Source organism: Marmota marmota, unplaced genomic scaffold, assembly GCF_001458135.2.
Source record: "Marmota marmota marmota unplaced genomic scaffold, marMar, whole genome shotgun sequence".
NCBI classification, from domain to species: Eukaryota; Metazoa; Chordata; class Mammalia; order Rodentia; family Sciuridae; genus Marmota; species Marmota marmota.
In genome coordinates this window covers 18,927,876-18,945,011 of record NW_026000211.1, presented here as the reverse complement: position 1 = coordinate 18,945,011, position 17,136 = coordinate 18,927,876, and the positions used below count along the sequence as shown (strand labels likewise).

The following is a 17,136-nucleotide window of genomic DNA, read 5'->3' as shown; positions in this document are numbered from 1 at the left end:
TGATTCCTATTCATAGTCCCTATATTCTTTCTCAACATAGGTTTCAATAAAACTTGAAAGAAATTGATATCTCTAATAAGAACCCAATGTTAAGGAAAAAGACTTTTGAAAATTGTTAAATTATTCTATTTTTAAAGCCAGGACTTTATAAATATTGGTTGTTATATTTTGCTTATGAAAACCTATGCAAAGCTGTTAAAAAGGTGGGTTTTTTTTAGTTTTTATTCTGTTTTAATAAAGTTATTGTTATGGTTTGAATATGGGGTGTCCCCCAAAAGCTCACGTGTGAGACAATGCAAGAAGGTTCAGAGGAGAAATAATTGCATTGTGAAAGTTTTAACCCAACTGGTTAATTAATCCCTGGTGGGATTAATTGAGTGGTAACTGGAAGCAGGTGGAATGTGGCTGGAAGAAGTAATTAATTGGGGGCGTGACTAGGGGGGGTATATATTTTGTCTATGGAAAGTAGAGTTTCCTCTCTCTGCTTCTTGATCACCATGATGTGAGCTGCTTCCCTCTGTCACACACTCTACCAAGATGTTCAGCCTCACCTTGAGCCCTGAGAAATGGAAACGGCCCTCTGTGGACTAAGACCTCTGAAACTGTGAGACCTCAAATAAATTTTCCTCCTCTAGAATTGTTCTGGTCAGATCTTTCGGTCACAGCAGTGAAAAAGCTGACTAAAACAGTTATTTAGCATCAATACACCAAGAAAATATTATATGGGTCATACAAATGCAGTATCTAAATGTGAATGTATAAAAATAATATGTATTTGATGGAGTGACAGGTGCCCTATGAGTCATCCTGCCATAATAAACTCTAAAACTGGGAAACATAGGAAGCAAATGTTTTCCTCACAGTGGCCAACAGTAGTGTAAGACTACACAGTGACAGGAGGGAATTTCTCATCATGCTTCCATGATTGTCTAGTTCTCAGCCTGAGTGCAAATTTACTGACTATGGCACAAAGAGCATAAGAGGGAAGGAAGAATAAAGGTTTTCAGAACAACTGAGAAGACAGAGCTCAGAGCTCAGGGCAGGTTAAGATGCTTAAATCTATGGGTTAAGGCATGAGAGATAGGAAGGATGTGCAGGGAGGTGATTCCAAAAGACTGTGCAGAGCAATGCTATCAGCCCATGGGTAGGGCTTGGGATATGCATGTATAGGGAAAGACCACGTGATGCACACTGGGTTCAAGGTATTATGAGATTAATAGTGCAACAGATGTACTATAAAATGGACAGTACTGGAGAAAAGCAGTCCTAGTGATATTCTGGAATAATCTCATTATTTACCTCCTTAATACTTGTAGCACTCAGCAAAAAAACAAAACCAAAACCAACCAACCAAACAAACAAACAAACAAAAAACCCACCAAAAACCAAAAACCTGGTACCAGCCCAACACACAAAGGCATACACTAAATTCAAGGACAAATGTCTCAATAATATCCACTATCATCCTGCCCTTACAAAGTCTAAAATCAAGACCTAAGAAAGATGTGAAAAAGAAAAAAAAAAAGAGTTTGGAGATTGAGTTCTGCCAAATTACAGGGATTAAGGGACCACTTTGGGATTCATGCACAGCCACAATACCAGCAAAATCTCATCTTTAAATATTAACATAATCAATGTGAAATTGAACTACTTTCTAAAGCAAGAAAGAATACTTCTCTGAAGAAGATGTTTAAAATCCAGAGTTTTTACAATGTATTATTCAAAAAGTTCAGTATTTTATTTTTAAAAACCACAAAGCATTTAAGGAAATGGGATAATTTAATCCATACTCAAGCATAGAGTGATCACTATGAAAAAACTTTGAAATGGCCCAGTGGTTGAATTTCAGAAAGACCTTAAGGCAACCAATAAAAATCACTCTTAAAAAATGGCAAATGTAGACTTTACAAGTGAGAAGATGGGGCGTCTCCGCATAAAAGTGGTAACTACAAAAGTTGAATCAACTGGGAATGCTTGAATGGAAAAGTACAATAACAGAAATGAAAATTTTACTAACAGATGAACTTAAGAGATGATTCAAGATAGAAAAAATATGTTAAGAAACTTGATGACAGGCAAAGAAAACTATTTGATTTCAGTAACAGAAAAAAAAAATTGAAGGAAAAAAAAGTTTTTCTTCAGTAAACAAAGTGTTATGGGTATATGGGACACTATATAGTAGTGTAACTTATGTTTGGATTAAGTTCCAGAGGAGGAGAAGAAAATGGAAAAAGAAAGAAAGAAAGAAGGAAGGAAAGAAAGAAAGAAAGAGAGAAAGAAGGAAGGAAGGAAGGAAGGAAGGAAGGAAAAGAAAAGGAAAGAAAGAAAAACATATTAGAAGAACTAACTACTAAGAACTTTTCAATTTTGAGAAAAATGCCAACATAAATGCAGAAAGCTCAGCAAACCTCAAGCAAGATAGATATAAAATAATCATAACTAAGAACATGACAGACTGCTGGAAATCCAGAGAAAGACGTGTGTGTGTGTGTGTGTGTGTGTGTGTGTGTCTTTGGTACTAGGGAATGAACAAACCAAGGGATTCTTTACAACTGAGCTACATCCCCAGGTAATTTTATTTATTTATTTATTTTTAGACAGGGTCTTGCTAAGTTTCTTAGGGCCTTTGGCCTAGAACTTTCAATCTTCTTGCCTCAGCCTCCTAAATTGCTGGAATTAGAGGCATGTACCCCCATACCTGGCAGAAAGATGAAGTCTTAAGAACAACCTCAGAAAAAGTAAAAGTATGTACAGAGGGATTGGGATAATAAAAATTGTTGATTTCTCATTAGAAACAACATCAACTAAAAGACAAAGGAATGGAATGTTTAAAATGGTTTATTAAAAAAGAGAGTCACTCTAAATTTTATATCTAATGAAAACATCCTCAAAAATAAGAATAAAACAAAATCTTTCTCAGACAAAAATGGATAGACCTCGTGACCAACAGACTTGAACTACAAAACATTTTATAATATGTGTATTAGATTGAAAGAAAATGATATCAACTAGAAAACTTAAGTCTATGAGGAGGATTAAAAAGAACTAAAAATAACAAATTAATGGGCAAATGTAGACTACTATTTTTCTTTGCATAATTTACTTTAAATTAAAAATAACACTGTAATTCAGATTTAAAACACATAAAAATGCAAAAGAACAGTGCTGAATAGAAGGTACAGGCATCAAGTAGAATTATGCTGTTGTAAGATCATTATACCTGTGAAGTGTGAAGCAGGAAGTAAGAAGTATAAGCAGGAAACAGGAAGTGGGGAATTTGTGCTATTATAAAGGACAATGAAGAAGCAGGAACTGAAAAGTTTGAAGTGTGAATTGTGAAAAGACATAATACTAACTCTAAAGTGTGCATTGTTAATTTTAGAGCAATAATTGAAATGACACATACTTTTAATTCTCAAACAACAGCTAAAAGATAGTAGATATAGCTAAGAAGCCTATAGACAAAACAAAATGCTAAAAATATTTTATAACTCAAAAGAGGAGTGGAAAAATCCCCAAAGGGCAATGGGAAATAAATATTAAAATTATAAGCAGAAACAGTAACTAAAAACACTTATATAGGGACATTGATAAGAGTCATAGTTCATGGTATCCCTGAATTAGAAGTAGCTCAGTGATCTGCCAACAGATGAATGGATAAAAGATTGTTGAATAGCCATGTAATAGAATACTACTCATCAATAAAAAATAAGAAACACAACATGGTTGTTTTTAAAATATTATGCTGAGCAAAGGAGCCAGGATAAAAAGTGACCATATTTTATGATTCCATTTTTCTGATGTCCTAGAACTAGCAAAACTGATCATACAAATGAGATTAGAGGTTTCCTAGGTCAGAGGATATTGTATGTTCATTGTAAAGCAGTATCAGAAAACTTTTGGTAATGACACAAATGTTCTATATCTTGAAAGCAGAAGTAGTTATATAGTCAAAAGTTACCAAATAATTGCATTATTCAGTTGCATGTAGATTTTATAGCATATAATTTATAGTTTAATAGCATTTATTTTAAAATGTTTTAAAATTCTTGTATGTGTTGTAAATTTGTGTTAAACTTACAAAATATGATTTATTTTTAAATTTTAATGATGTCAAAGAAGGTGTGAACTGTTTCTTGAAAGGGTTCTGATTCAAAGGTTAAAAAGCAATGTATTAAATGAAGGAAATTTGAGAGATGCCTTGTTTTGTTCATTTTGGTTTACCACTAACCCCAGCATGGTGGCCAATTGGAAGTTTTGCTTGATACATTTTTTTTTTTTTTAACCAGGGAGAGGGCGAACGCAGTCCCCACTACCACAAATTATGCAGTCGAGTTTCCCACATTTGGGGTAATCGCAGGGGTCAGCACCTCCGGAGTGCAATGGAGAAGCCTCGCCCTGGGAAAACCACCTTCGTGATCAAGGTATCTCCCCTGCCAGGTAAGTATGCTTGATACAATTTTACTGAATTTTTTAATGTTAATTTTCAGAAAATTTAAATTACCTTGTCAGAGCAAATAATTATCTTTCATATTTGAATATATTCTTATTCATCTCTAAATTGAAAGCCTAGTTTACTAAATTAAAGATCTTTATTTTATTTTCATTAAGTATTGGCCAATATCTTAAGTAGATTGGTGTTTTCCTAAATTCTCAAGTTTATGACTGTTGACTATCTTTTTTTAACCCACATATTATTAGGAAATTGATTCCAAACTGTATCATGTGAGATATGGATAAGAATAATTTTCTATCAGATAGAGATGCTCAACATTGTGATTGTCGGTGAAAGGTTATATTTTATCATACTTGAATGTCTTCTTTAAGTGGACATATTAATTTCTGCTCAGATAATTGCTCTCTAAAATGTGAGCAAATAAGAGAAATTTAAGTTTACATGAGGAACTTTTTGGTTCAAATTAGGCTAAAACATACCATTATGATACTGTGCACTTGGAAACTGTCAAGCTTGTGTATTGCCAAATACTCTGGAATCAGGAGCTGTAGACAGATTTTGAATCTGAGCCTAAAATTGCTGACATATAAATAGGAAGGCAAGTTTCCTTAAAGGATATACATTTTTTTCACCCTCTAGTATCACAGATAGTTGTTAATTTTAAGTGTATCTTATCCTAAAACTCTGTCTTAAAGTTTGGCTCTTCTGTTTTTTTTTCTTGGGAATACATTCTTGGAACTCATTATGTGCCTGCATGATTTATCCTGGATTAAAAAAAATGTAAGCACATTTAGTTTTGATTATAAAGCTGTTTGGGACTATTTGCCTCAACATAATTTGATTGTTTTGTTGCTTTTCATCCTCTTTGACAGATACTTACATTTTTAATTGAAAATAAATGAATAATGATACTACTCTGGAGGAGAAGTTTAGTAATAGAGGTTATTTTGTGCTGGAAACTATTTAACAAAAGTAGAAAAATGCTCCTAAATTTATTATTAATTGCTATAAATTTATCCTATATAAATAATTCTCTATAAAGCTCAAATTACTTACCAGGTAGTTCTTAGTGAAACCTATAATATACTGCTAGTGTATATACTATGTCTCTAAACTGCTAATTTGCCTATAACAATAGATTATAAAATAGCATTAGTAAAGCAATAAATCATGATTTGATTAAGGTCCTTCATTTTTCAACTGAAAACTCAAGAGCTTATCAGTAGAACATCACTGATTTATCTATCCTGAACTGTTCTCATTTGATCTTTCTTCTGAGCTCCTTCCTCTTTTATATTTAAATAAAATAACAGTAAAACCCTAAAAGAGTCAGCCCATCTGAAAACCAGTTTGAATTCAGAGCTCCTGAGAACTCTATATCAAGTATTATTAAAACCTAAACCCTCTCAAACATTGCTTATGTTTTTAAGATTACTTGGGGTGACTAAAACAATATGGCTATTGGAATCCAGGTGATGGCCAGGACAGGTCTTGGGAAAGGAGAATGGGGTGTTCACTGAGTTGAGAGCTCATGTAGGCAAATGTGTGGCACATTTTCGTCCAGTACTAACCTGGACACATAGCTTGACAGTAGATAATACTGGTACGCCAGATATTAGAAACTTACAGGCCATTCGAATCACACAAACAAATACTGTGTAACCTTGAATCCAAGTGGAATTTCAAGTAGCATGTGCTTTTTGAAAAAGTAAGTGAAAATGTCATGGGGATACTAAGTTTTGGTGTGTGGTGAGGGCCAAAGGAAGGCACTTAATAGTCCACATGTTTAAAAGATATCAATATATATCTATTTAATCCTTGGACTTTTACTCTTTAGTTGTTTTTCAACTGTTGAATTGTGATTCTCTTTTTCAACTGTATGACTGGTGCACTTTGTATTCAAGGAACTAACCTTTTTCAAATTTCCTTTTATATATTGTATTTTTTCCCCAAAGTGACTATAATCAAAGAGCACTAAAGATACATTAAAAACCTTTTATCCTAGCTACTTTTATAGGATACACTTTCTTAATGCTAACATTTTCTTTATGCACTCCTTTAATGACATCAGAAGAATAATAAAAATGTGAAAATGCTAGACATTCATCATAAGTACTAACTTTACCTTTTCTTGGTTCAAGTTGATTAGTAGTGATAAAATTAAGTTCCATGGTGATTGTTCAGCATAGGTACTTGCAAATTCCACTGGTGATAGCATGATTTTTTGTACTACTAAAAAATTATATGGAAAACATATCTTTATTTCAGATGGCTTTATTTTGTGGTTATAGGGTGAAAGTGTGTCTTTAAAAATAAAATATCAAGTCCATATGTTTTTGCTGTAGTAAATCCAATTCTAAAATTAAGAAGGTGGTAATAATTTTATCCTTGGCAAAATAGAAGGTGCAAACAGCTATATTTTTCTTTTCTGCTGATTTGAATTTCCCCTGTTAAGAGAGGAAGTGGAATAGATGTGTGTTTTTAAAATTTTTCTCTCAGTTAATACTTGATTCCCATAATAAATCAAATATCTGGCTAGTCTAAACAGCTATTGGACATCATTTTCTTATATGGTTAGTGTTTGATAGTGGTTAGTGTTTATTAGTGATTACTTTTCCTAGTCAGAGTTTTCATGGTACTTTGCAATAAAGAATTATGTAGAATGTTTTACTTTGTACCAATTCATAACAATTATGACTTCAATTTCATAAGCATTTTAGATTTATTTCACAAACATCATGAACTTATGATGGGGAAGGTGCTCTACTGGGCTTGTCACTTTGAGGTCCATCAAGCCCTTGAATGATTGCTCTTCGTTTTGGAGTTATTTCTTGCCCTAAGAAACACCAAAGAATTCTGAAGCTTCCTATAACTACTGGGAAATGACAAATAGTGTTTGATAGATTTTCTTATCCCCAAATAGCAACAGTTCTGCACACACTTGCTATCTATCTATGAAGGAAAACAAAATAAAGCATCTCAAAGAATCTCAGATGACTATTTATACTAATCTGAAGAGATTTATAGCTGCCGTCTGTACATTCTGTACCAATCCACACACATTTTTATTTATGTCAAATACATATCCTTTTTTTTTAAAGTAAGAGTAGATTAAGAAATCAAAACTGTTCTCAAATAACAGAAGTTAAGGCCAGATTAGGATATTGGTATTTCACTATTGAAACTAATATCAAACTATTTCTTTTCTTCAAACTATTACTTTAGAACGCTTTCATCCAATGCATATTTCTGGATGAATAAGTGCATGGATCAGGTAACGTGTTTATAAACACTTATTGATTCCTTCTCCTCTGGGCCACGTACTAAACTATAAAATGAATAAGCCGTCCTTTCTCCAAGGGCTTACCTCTTGGCTGATAGACATGTAAGCAAACAGATGCGCTTCAACAGCCTGTGTGCTGTGATAGATGCAGACAACAGTGGAAAGCATGGGAACAGATGTGGCCATTTGAGAAATACAAGGTCAAGGATTTGTTATATGGTATTTAAACAAGTACACTAGGTGATTTTGAGAAAATTTATTGAAAATATGCTTTTATGAAAGCAATACAAATCTTCATATTTTTTCTTGACTAATAGAAGACTTTTCTCTGCATAATTCTCAAACCATTGTATTTCTCAAATGGCCACATCTATTGGTGGTTCTGAGAGTAAGACTCCGGACTCCCATTGCTAATAAACTCCCCAGGTTATCAGAATTTCCACAGAAGGTTGGGGATCAAGGCCCCTTATAGTTGAAATGTGTGGAATACTAGTTTTTGTGGACTTTAAGGTATATTTCTGTACTTCAAGAATATTTGATTGATAAAGTGGAAATTTTCTCCTGATTAATTCAGCTACAAGAACACACAGCCATACGAGGTTATAACCAAGCCCACCCATTGACTATGGGGTACCAGGTTATGCTGATTGAGGGGGAACCTCCTATCTAGAGCAGTGCTTCTGGAAGTAGAGACCTGTACACAATGAGCATCAGTCCCAGTACCCCAGCTCTCTGTTAGCATTCAATCTACCTGTTCTCCACATGAAATATTCCAATCAGGAAATGCTGGATTTGCTTTTATTTGAGCTCGTAGCAGCTCTTTTCAAATATATCAACAGACAAAAAGTTAAACAGAAGAATGGCTTCATAGCTGTGGCACTCAAGAGCAAGCTGCATGCCCTCTTTAAATTCTGTCCAGGCACATAGCTAAACACTTAGGACAGGTTTGGCCCTTGCCCCTGGTGAATAGTTTTTGGTTAGGCATTTTTCTTTCTTTCTTTTTTTTTTTTTTTTTGGCTATTTTGTTATATTTTTTAATGATGTTAAGTAAAGAAATTGTTGTCTTTGTTCAACAGTTATATGAGGATTGCCACTGTGATGTTGAAATGTAAAATTCTAAAGGGTGAGAAATGAGATAAAATGCATGGCTTCCAATCTGTGTTGCCAGAATTCCCACCGCCCCCTCTCATCCTCTTCTCTCTTCCTTCAGGCTGTGGCTCAGTTACCCTTTTTTTTCCATCCTTCTCTTTGCCTTCTGTTCATAAAGGCAGCAGCAGGACAAATGAGGCTAGGATTCTCTTTGGTGTCACTTTTCCAGTTTTGTAATGTGGTTTATTTCCCAGTATTTTTTTTTATTAAATATGGTTGAAAGTTTCATCTTCATAGTCTAATTATTAAAGTAAAATATTTCTATAGCTTTTATGTTAAACTTTCAGTTACATAATTAAAAGGTAAACATTGATGTTTAATGTGTGAGGATATGCATTTTGTAATTTGCATGTTAAGAATGTAATTAGCAATAAAATGATCATTGTCCTCTATGATTTTTTTCTTTTTTTTTTTTTCACATTTTAAGATGCCAGATTTGGCGAATGGGGAAAAGGAAGATAAATTACCTTTATACTGTTCTTACCTCAGTTACTGATGACACTGGACAACGTTCTTGCACGGGGATTCTTCAGACACATCACAAATTCCAAAGAATTTCAATCTGTTAAACTACAAATTTTAAAGACAAAATAGATGTGAGGATTGTGCGTGTGCGTGTATGTGTGTGTGTGTGTACGTGTACATGTGCACATTCATGCATGCATATTCCTGTAATTTTATGGTTATTCAGTCTAATAGTATTTGAAACAGATCAGAAGTTCTTGAACTCAATATGAGACTAGAACACACTAGATGGTGCTGTTATCCCAACAGCAATCGAGCTCTGGAAACAGTGCTTGTGTAGAGCAGAGGGAGAGCAAAGGGAATCATGCCCAGAGTGCATGTTTGATTTTGCCTTACGCCAGAGGATACGCTAATATCAGATTACAGAGTTCACTGTCACCGTTTGCATCTTACTCAGAGATGATTTGCTGAAGTTCTATGCTAGAGCAACATTGTTTTAATAAATGTGTGCATGTGAGTACATGAATGCATGGGAGGTGTGGGGTGGAACAGGCATCCTGCTTTTATCTAATTTCTCTCTGACTTTATCTACTAATGCTTTCTTAAAAGACCACTATATTCCAATCAGAATTTCTAGAAATATCTTACATCTTCCTATACCCTTATTTGTCTCCTGCATTTTTCCTCCAACTGGTGTTTTACCACCATACTTTGTATTTGTCCCTCAAGACCAATCTCAAACACTATGCTCTTTGTGAAGTCCTTCCTGATAGCCTCAGTCAATTCTTTCTTTATACTTAATTCCCATATTCTTCTACATATTATATTCTGTCTGGCATTATTTGCATACAACTCTTCTTATTCTGGTAAGGTCTTTGAGAACACAGTTTCTTATGCCATTTTTCTGTCTTCCTCTTACCTTATAAGCCTTTACATGAAGCATTGCTTCTTGAAAGTAACTGATGCTTACAAATGCAATGAAGAAATGAAAGAATGAGCCAATGAATTGTTAATAAGATGAATTTTCTAATTGTTCTGGATAACCCTATTTGCTCTCCAAGTTTTTACCACATTGTTCTGAATCCTGAGAAGCTGACCTCTGCGAATTGCATCAGCCATTCTTGCCCTCTGGTCTCCAAGTGGCATGGCCAATGAGAAGGACTTCAAGAAATATGAAGTCAGGAGAAGAGAAGAGTAAAGGTATTTATTGTCTTATCACCTGAGCCATGCCATGAATTGGCCATAGTTTCCTACCCATAAAGCCACAGGAATCTAGCTCCAATCTTTTGCCCTTTCAAGTCAAGTTAGCTCTGGATACTTCACTATCCCTTGTTGCTTACATTAATTTTGTCCCTTTGTTAAACTCTCTGAAATCATCACTTTGGGTTTGTAAACTATGACCCACATACAAACTATGATCCACAAAAGACAATTAATTACAAAAATGAATTGGTTCTTTCAAGAAATCATTCTTTCTGATAATATGACCAAGGGTCAAGATTTTAAAGGATTATTCATATAACTGAGGTTTGATTTTACCTTTATCCTGAGTCAAAACACAGATAAATCTGACACACACACCAACACTTGAGTTGCGGAACTGTTCAAAATAAGCATCTTAAATACTGAAGAACAGTTATTAATTTCCTGAAAAGGGAATTATCTACAGTGATATTAATGATTGCTTTTCTTGGGCATGGCCTATGTGCCATCTACACATTATCTCATTTAAAAATATTCCATCAGTTCTTTTCCTGCTAACACACAGAATCACTGACTCATAGAACTAAAACTATGGTTTTCAAACCTTCTCTAGCTGACCTAGGAATCTCAACTTAAATTTTATCTTTAACAAGAAAATGCATTTGACTGCCTGAGCTTTCAGTGAATAACCGATCAAGATGGGCATGCAGCTTTTGGAAATTATCCTAAAAATGACAATATTAAACACTTCATTATATAAATAAGATTCAAATGAAAATGATTTTTATACTCACACAAAAAATACAGAAAAGATTTATAATGGTTGAGAAATCTGTTCATTGATTCTCTTCCAATGTAGACAAGAGCAATGAGAACCTTCTGCGTTTCACTTTTTCAGCTATAAAATGGCAATAATTTATCTAGCTCGCTTAGGTTTTTATGATGATTAACCAGTACCATGGTAACATCTGCTGGGGGCTGACAAAGAGTGCTCTGTTCATCTTGTTTTTCTTCTTTTCGGCAGTCACACAGTCATTTATTGGGCAGTCCCATCTAAAGCCCAGGTCTCCAGACTTCAAGTGCAGAACTAGTTCCACCTTGCTGATGCTACCCAAGTTAGTCTTCAGGTATATTATTTCTTTTTCAATTGTATTTTTCTTTTTTGGTTGATACATAGAATCTAGCATATCAGGAAAATATAGGCTAAAAATACAAACTTTAATGGCCTCTGGGTAGACAGGTTGGAGAAAGTCAGAATAGGAGAAGAACAGAGAGATCGTTCTATTTCTGTACTTCTTTCAATTTCCTTCGGTTTAAAATATGGAGTATGTTGTGTTAGTTAGCTTTTGTCTTTGTGACCAAAATATCTGAAAAGAACAACTTAGAAGAAGAAAACTTTTGGATTCAAAGTTTCAGAGGTTCAGTCCAAGATTAGTGGATTATGCCATTTTTCTGTCTTCCTCTTATTTATAAGCCTTTACATGAAGAACTGCTCTTGAAAGTAACTGATGCTTACAAATGCAATGAAGGAATAACAGAGTGAGCCAATGAGTTGTTAATAAGATGAATTTTCTAATTGTTTCGTATACCCCTATTTGCTCAGGAGGCAGAGAGTGAAAGGAGAAGGGGCCATGAGGAAGATAAAGTTTTCCAGGGCATGCCCCCAGTGACCCACCTCCTCCAGCCTTCCTAGTTACCACCCAATTGTTCCATTCAAACTAAGACAGACAGACTGATGAGTTACAGCTCTCATAATCAAATAATTTCATCTCTGAATATTCCTGCATTAACACAAGAGCTTTTGAGGAACATCTCACATCCAAACTATAACATATGTCAAGGTACCATATTCTGTGGTGGTGTTTCCTCTACCCCATTACCTCATCCTTCAACTAGTCAGATGCCTTGCAGTCAATACTTAACAATTTCCTAACATGGGCCTCACAAACTGGAAGGATAACATGCAGCCTATGAGTTTGTATTTCTCACAATCACATGCATATTAGCTCTCAGAATTCCAATTCTTAGTAACTTGACTCCCATTTTTTTCTTTTTTGGCTGACTAAATTATAGGTCTGACATTAAGGAGACAAAACAGTTCTTGGGGAGATGAGTTTTTGAATTTATTTCAAATGTTATTTATTTGAATTTATTTATTTGAATTTATTTCAGAAGTTATTTATGTCAAATTTTATTTTTGATCAAAGTATACTTGTAGTTCATGTTCAAATATTCCATCTGACTGAAAGACTAGTTTTATGTCTTTACTCTTTGGATTGTGAGAAAAGGACAGACTATAGAGAATTTGTGGATAAATGTGAGACTACAATATAAAATCCACAGAGAAAAATAAAAACAACACCAGAATTTCAGTCTCTAAAATATAGAATATAGTCCTTAATTATCTTTAAAATTTGTCAATGTTTCTTCTTAATTTTGCCCCATATAAACCAGGTATCAAATACTTACATACACTTACTGATATATACAAACATACATACATACACACGTTTATATGCTTGTGATTTTAAGAGTATCTTTCACATTTGTGAATATAGACAGAAAAATCGATGGATAAGTAGTTGATTGATATTTCCAAATTCATATACATTTATCTTATGATCATTCTTCTTATAGTGATTTCTAGACCTAAGAGTTCTGTGAAGCAGATCACTTGTCTTGCTGATGAGGCCACCTTGGTCAACATTAGCACGTGTGATGAGTGAAGGACAATGGCTGTTTTCAACACAAGCTACAAGAGGATATTTCATTTGACATGTAGCTTATCTGCCCAGAAAAGAGGTTACTTACAAGGTGAGTCAGAAAGCACAGCCTTCTGCTAATAGTGCACCAAATCCAGCCAACAATAATGTGCATTGAACACAGAAGGGCCAACAGTGCTACCCTGCAGCACGGTATGTCCTAGGTTCCCTGCTAAGAGCTCTGCATTACTTCCAATGAAGGAGAAATTTTTAAAAAGTCCTAGTCTTCTACTTTCATTAAATCATGTTTAATGAAGTAGAACTGGAAGATAATAGTGGACCAAAAATATAAATGTCTAAAAACTACGTGTATATATATTATTATATTCATATAACACATGTATGTAATATATGTACATAATATATGTGTATAATATATGTACTATAATATACAATATATGTGTATATAATATATAATATATGTACATGATGTGTATATGATATATTTGTGTATATTATTATATATAATATATATTACATATTAGTCATAGAATAAAAGAAAGAGTTTATCAGTAACACATATGCTTCCCTTTTAAAACTATTGATATTAATATGATAAAATAATTTTTGAAGAAACTAGAAACACATATCAAAGTGATCTCAAATCTCTTGGCAACAAGGATAAAATAAGAAGATACTGCATCAGAATATTATATAGCAATTATTAGTTTTGATTTGTGTTTTGTCCTTAGTGGAAATGAAGCTGATCTTTACCCTAGTTTACTGAAGACAATACAAGCTTTAAGCTTTCACTTGCTAAATTTTGCTAACAATGTAGTTTTGCCCACTTGGGAGCTGAAATCTTGACTGTGATATTCACTGTTAAGTGAGTGATCTTAGCACCTGCAACCAAAGAGCCAATGTAGATCCTAGGGGTGTGTTAAATGCAATTGAAATCCATTTAAATATCAAAGCAAAAGTTGAAGCACAGTCAGATAAGATGGATATTGAAAGAATTGGAAATAAAATTTAAAAATATGTTCATTGAATACAACCTAATTGTAGACTGATATATGCCAGACAATTGCAGATTCAAATCCTATTTGAAAATTGGGCAATGTATTATTAGAATTCAAAGACAAAATCCTCATGAGCACCCATTCAGCAAATTTAAACTTTGAGTGCCCATTGCTATTGCAGCTAACCATAGACATTCAACTCTTTATTTAAGATCAAAGAAAAAAATGCAATATATACATTTAAAATTTTTATTCTTTTTTTTTTTTTTTTTTTTTTACCTACTAGGAATCAAATTGAACCCAGGGGCACTCTACCACTGAGTTACATCTTCAGCCATCTTTATTGTTTGACATAGGGTCTCATCAAGTTTCCCAAGCTGGCTTCAAACCTGTTATGCTCCTGCCTCGGCCTCTCTAGTATCTGGGATGACAGGTATGTACCACCATATATTTCATAAACCAGCAATAGAAAAAAAATCTCTCTAGTAATCATACAAACCTCATTACTAGAGAGCATAAACTATTTTCTTGGGAAAACTACCCCAAATTACCTTGTGAAAGTAGAATCATTAGTGGGTTATTAAAGATTCTCCTAAGTGAATCAAATGTCTATTTCTCTTTCTTTTCATGTGTGGATTTACTGAGATTTATATGGGTGCATGGCAGCCAACCTTGAGTGGACATTTCTCAGGTTCCGTTACAGTTGTAGCCACGTGTAAACTGAATAGAAGTGAACTTGGCACCTTCTTAGTCATCCTGTTAGGACCTTTTCAGTGCATACTATTGTTCCTCTTTTTGGCTGGGTAGGAGATAGCACATTTGGGGGCAACTGTCTTCAATTTAAAAATAGAAACCACATTTTGGAGATAGAAAAGTACATCTAGTCAACTCTCAGAAGAGGAACCATGCTAACACTTACTTACCTGTAAACTCTTACATGAGAAAGAAATAAAACTATATTTTGTTCAAGCAAATGCATATTTTGTCAGCTTTATTGAAATATAATTCATATTCCATAAAGTTTACTTCTGTTAAGTGGATAATTCAATGGTTTTTAATGAGTATTGAGTTGTGGGACCAATATCATAATTTAACTTTAGAACATTTTCAACAATCCCTAAAAGACAACTTTCATCCACTAGCAGTTAGTCCCTAACTCCCAACCCCTCAGCAGCACCCCTCCAGCCCTAGACAACCACTAACCCACTTTCTGTCTTTGTAGCTTTGTCTGTACTGGACATCTACATAAATTATATATATATATATATATGTGTGTGTGTGTGTGTGTGTNATATATATATATGGACTGTAATGACTGCCTTTTAATATTCAGCATAGTGTTTTTGAGGTCAACCCATTTTGTAGCATGTATTAGTACTTTATTCCTTTTGGTTACCAAATTATACTCTGTTGTATGGATTTAGCAGATTTGCTTATTCATTCACCAGCTGATCAACATTTTTTTGCTTTCACTTTTTGGTTGTTATGAATCCTGGATGTTAGAGTACAAAATTTTTGTGTAGCCATGTGTTTTCATTTTGGGGTGATATATACCCAAGAGTGAAATTAGTGTATTATATGATAACTCTGTATTTAATGTTTTGAAGAATTGCTGAAGTGTTTTCCAAAGTAGCCATGGCATTTTACATTATCACCAATAGTGTATATATAGCAAGTGTGTTTTCAGGTTTCTTTGTTACTACAACTGAACTTCTACCCAGAAGTGATATTCAAAATATTCAACAACTAATACAATATGGAGAAAAATCTGTAGTATGGAGAAACTTGCTTAAACTGTCTTATGAGAAGCAATTGTTGATGTACTAGGGATTGAATCCAGGTGCCCTTTACCACTGAATTGCATCTCAGCCCATTTATTTTTTTTTTCTTTTTTTCATTTTGACAGGGTCTCAATGAGTTACCCAAACTGACCTTGAACTTCCTATCATCCAGCCTCAGTCTCCCAATTTGCTGGGATTACAGGTCAAGAACCAACCATTAATTAGGAATTTTAAATGTCAGTTATTAAATCTGTGGTTGTTGGAAGTGGCCCATGGGTGAATATTTACAACACAGAAATTGGCAACAACAACAACAACTAGTCAGGGAAATGCATTCAAAAGCATTAATAATTTGTGGTTATCTGAAATTATTTTAATATATGTGAAATTAAATATTTGGAATAGATCTGTAATTTCAGCGTATAAAATATTTAACACATTTTACTTATATTTGACTTACTCAATCGAAAATTGAGTTAGACCCATGATTTTAAGTAAAAGAAAATTATATAGTTATTAAACCTGTTAGAATTTTAGGATAATTTATGAGCTACTGCCTTGTAAATCAAATTTATTAAATCACAAGAATGTTTAAATACTTAGATTTTTTTGTAGGAGGCATTTGAAATATTTTAAAAGAAAATAAGTATAGTAGAATAATAGATGCATTGAAGCATATTTACCAGAAGTGTCTCTCTTGACACCTGTCAAAATTTGCCCCGCTGGGGATATAGTTGAATGGTAGAGCACTTGCCTAGCATGTGCTGGGTCCTGGATTTATTCCCAAGCATCATAAATAAAAACAAATTACCAGGTTAGTGAATGAATAAAGGAAGTTATTAATCAAACTTCAAGGACTTAAGACATTTTAAATATTTTATTTCAATAAATCAAATATTAATTTTAGAAGTCATACTAAAATCTCTGTTATCCCCTGAAGATGCTCTCGAGGACATAAAGGTTATTCAATGACATGTAGACTCTGTCTGGGAAGGTATTTCTGGGTTCCTGAATAAAATGATCAAAACACAGGTTTCTAGAAAAATAATTAAAAGGATATACTGAGAATTAGTATCTC

General features: G+C 33.8%; 1 long non-coding RNA gene and 1 other non-coding gene across 2 annotated transcripts; one reads left to right on the top strand and one right to left on the bottom strand.

The window, feature by feature from the left end:
- Nucleotides 1–4,286: 4,286 nt before the first annotated feature.
- LOC125612909 lies at nt 4,287–4,448 on the bottom strand. The gene has a single exon (XR_007343396.1). It is a non-coding gene; the product is annotated as a U1 spliceosomal RNA (small nuclear RNA).
- Nucleotides 4,449–9,271: 4,823 nt separating this feature from the next.
- Nucleotides 9,272–14,712, top strand: LOC125612859. Its single transcript, XR_007343333.1, has 5 exons — nt 9,272–9,866; nt 10,415–10,553; nt 11,581–11,683; nt 13,194–13,370; nt 14,564–14,712. It is a non-coding gene; the product is annotated as an uncharacterized LOC125612859 (long non-coding RNA).
- The last annotated feature ends 2,424 nt before the right edge of the window (nt 14,713–17,136 follow it).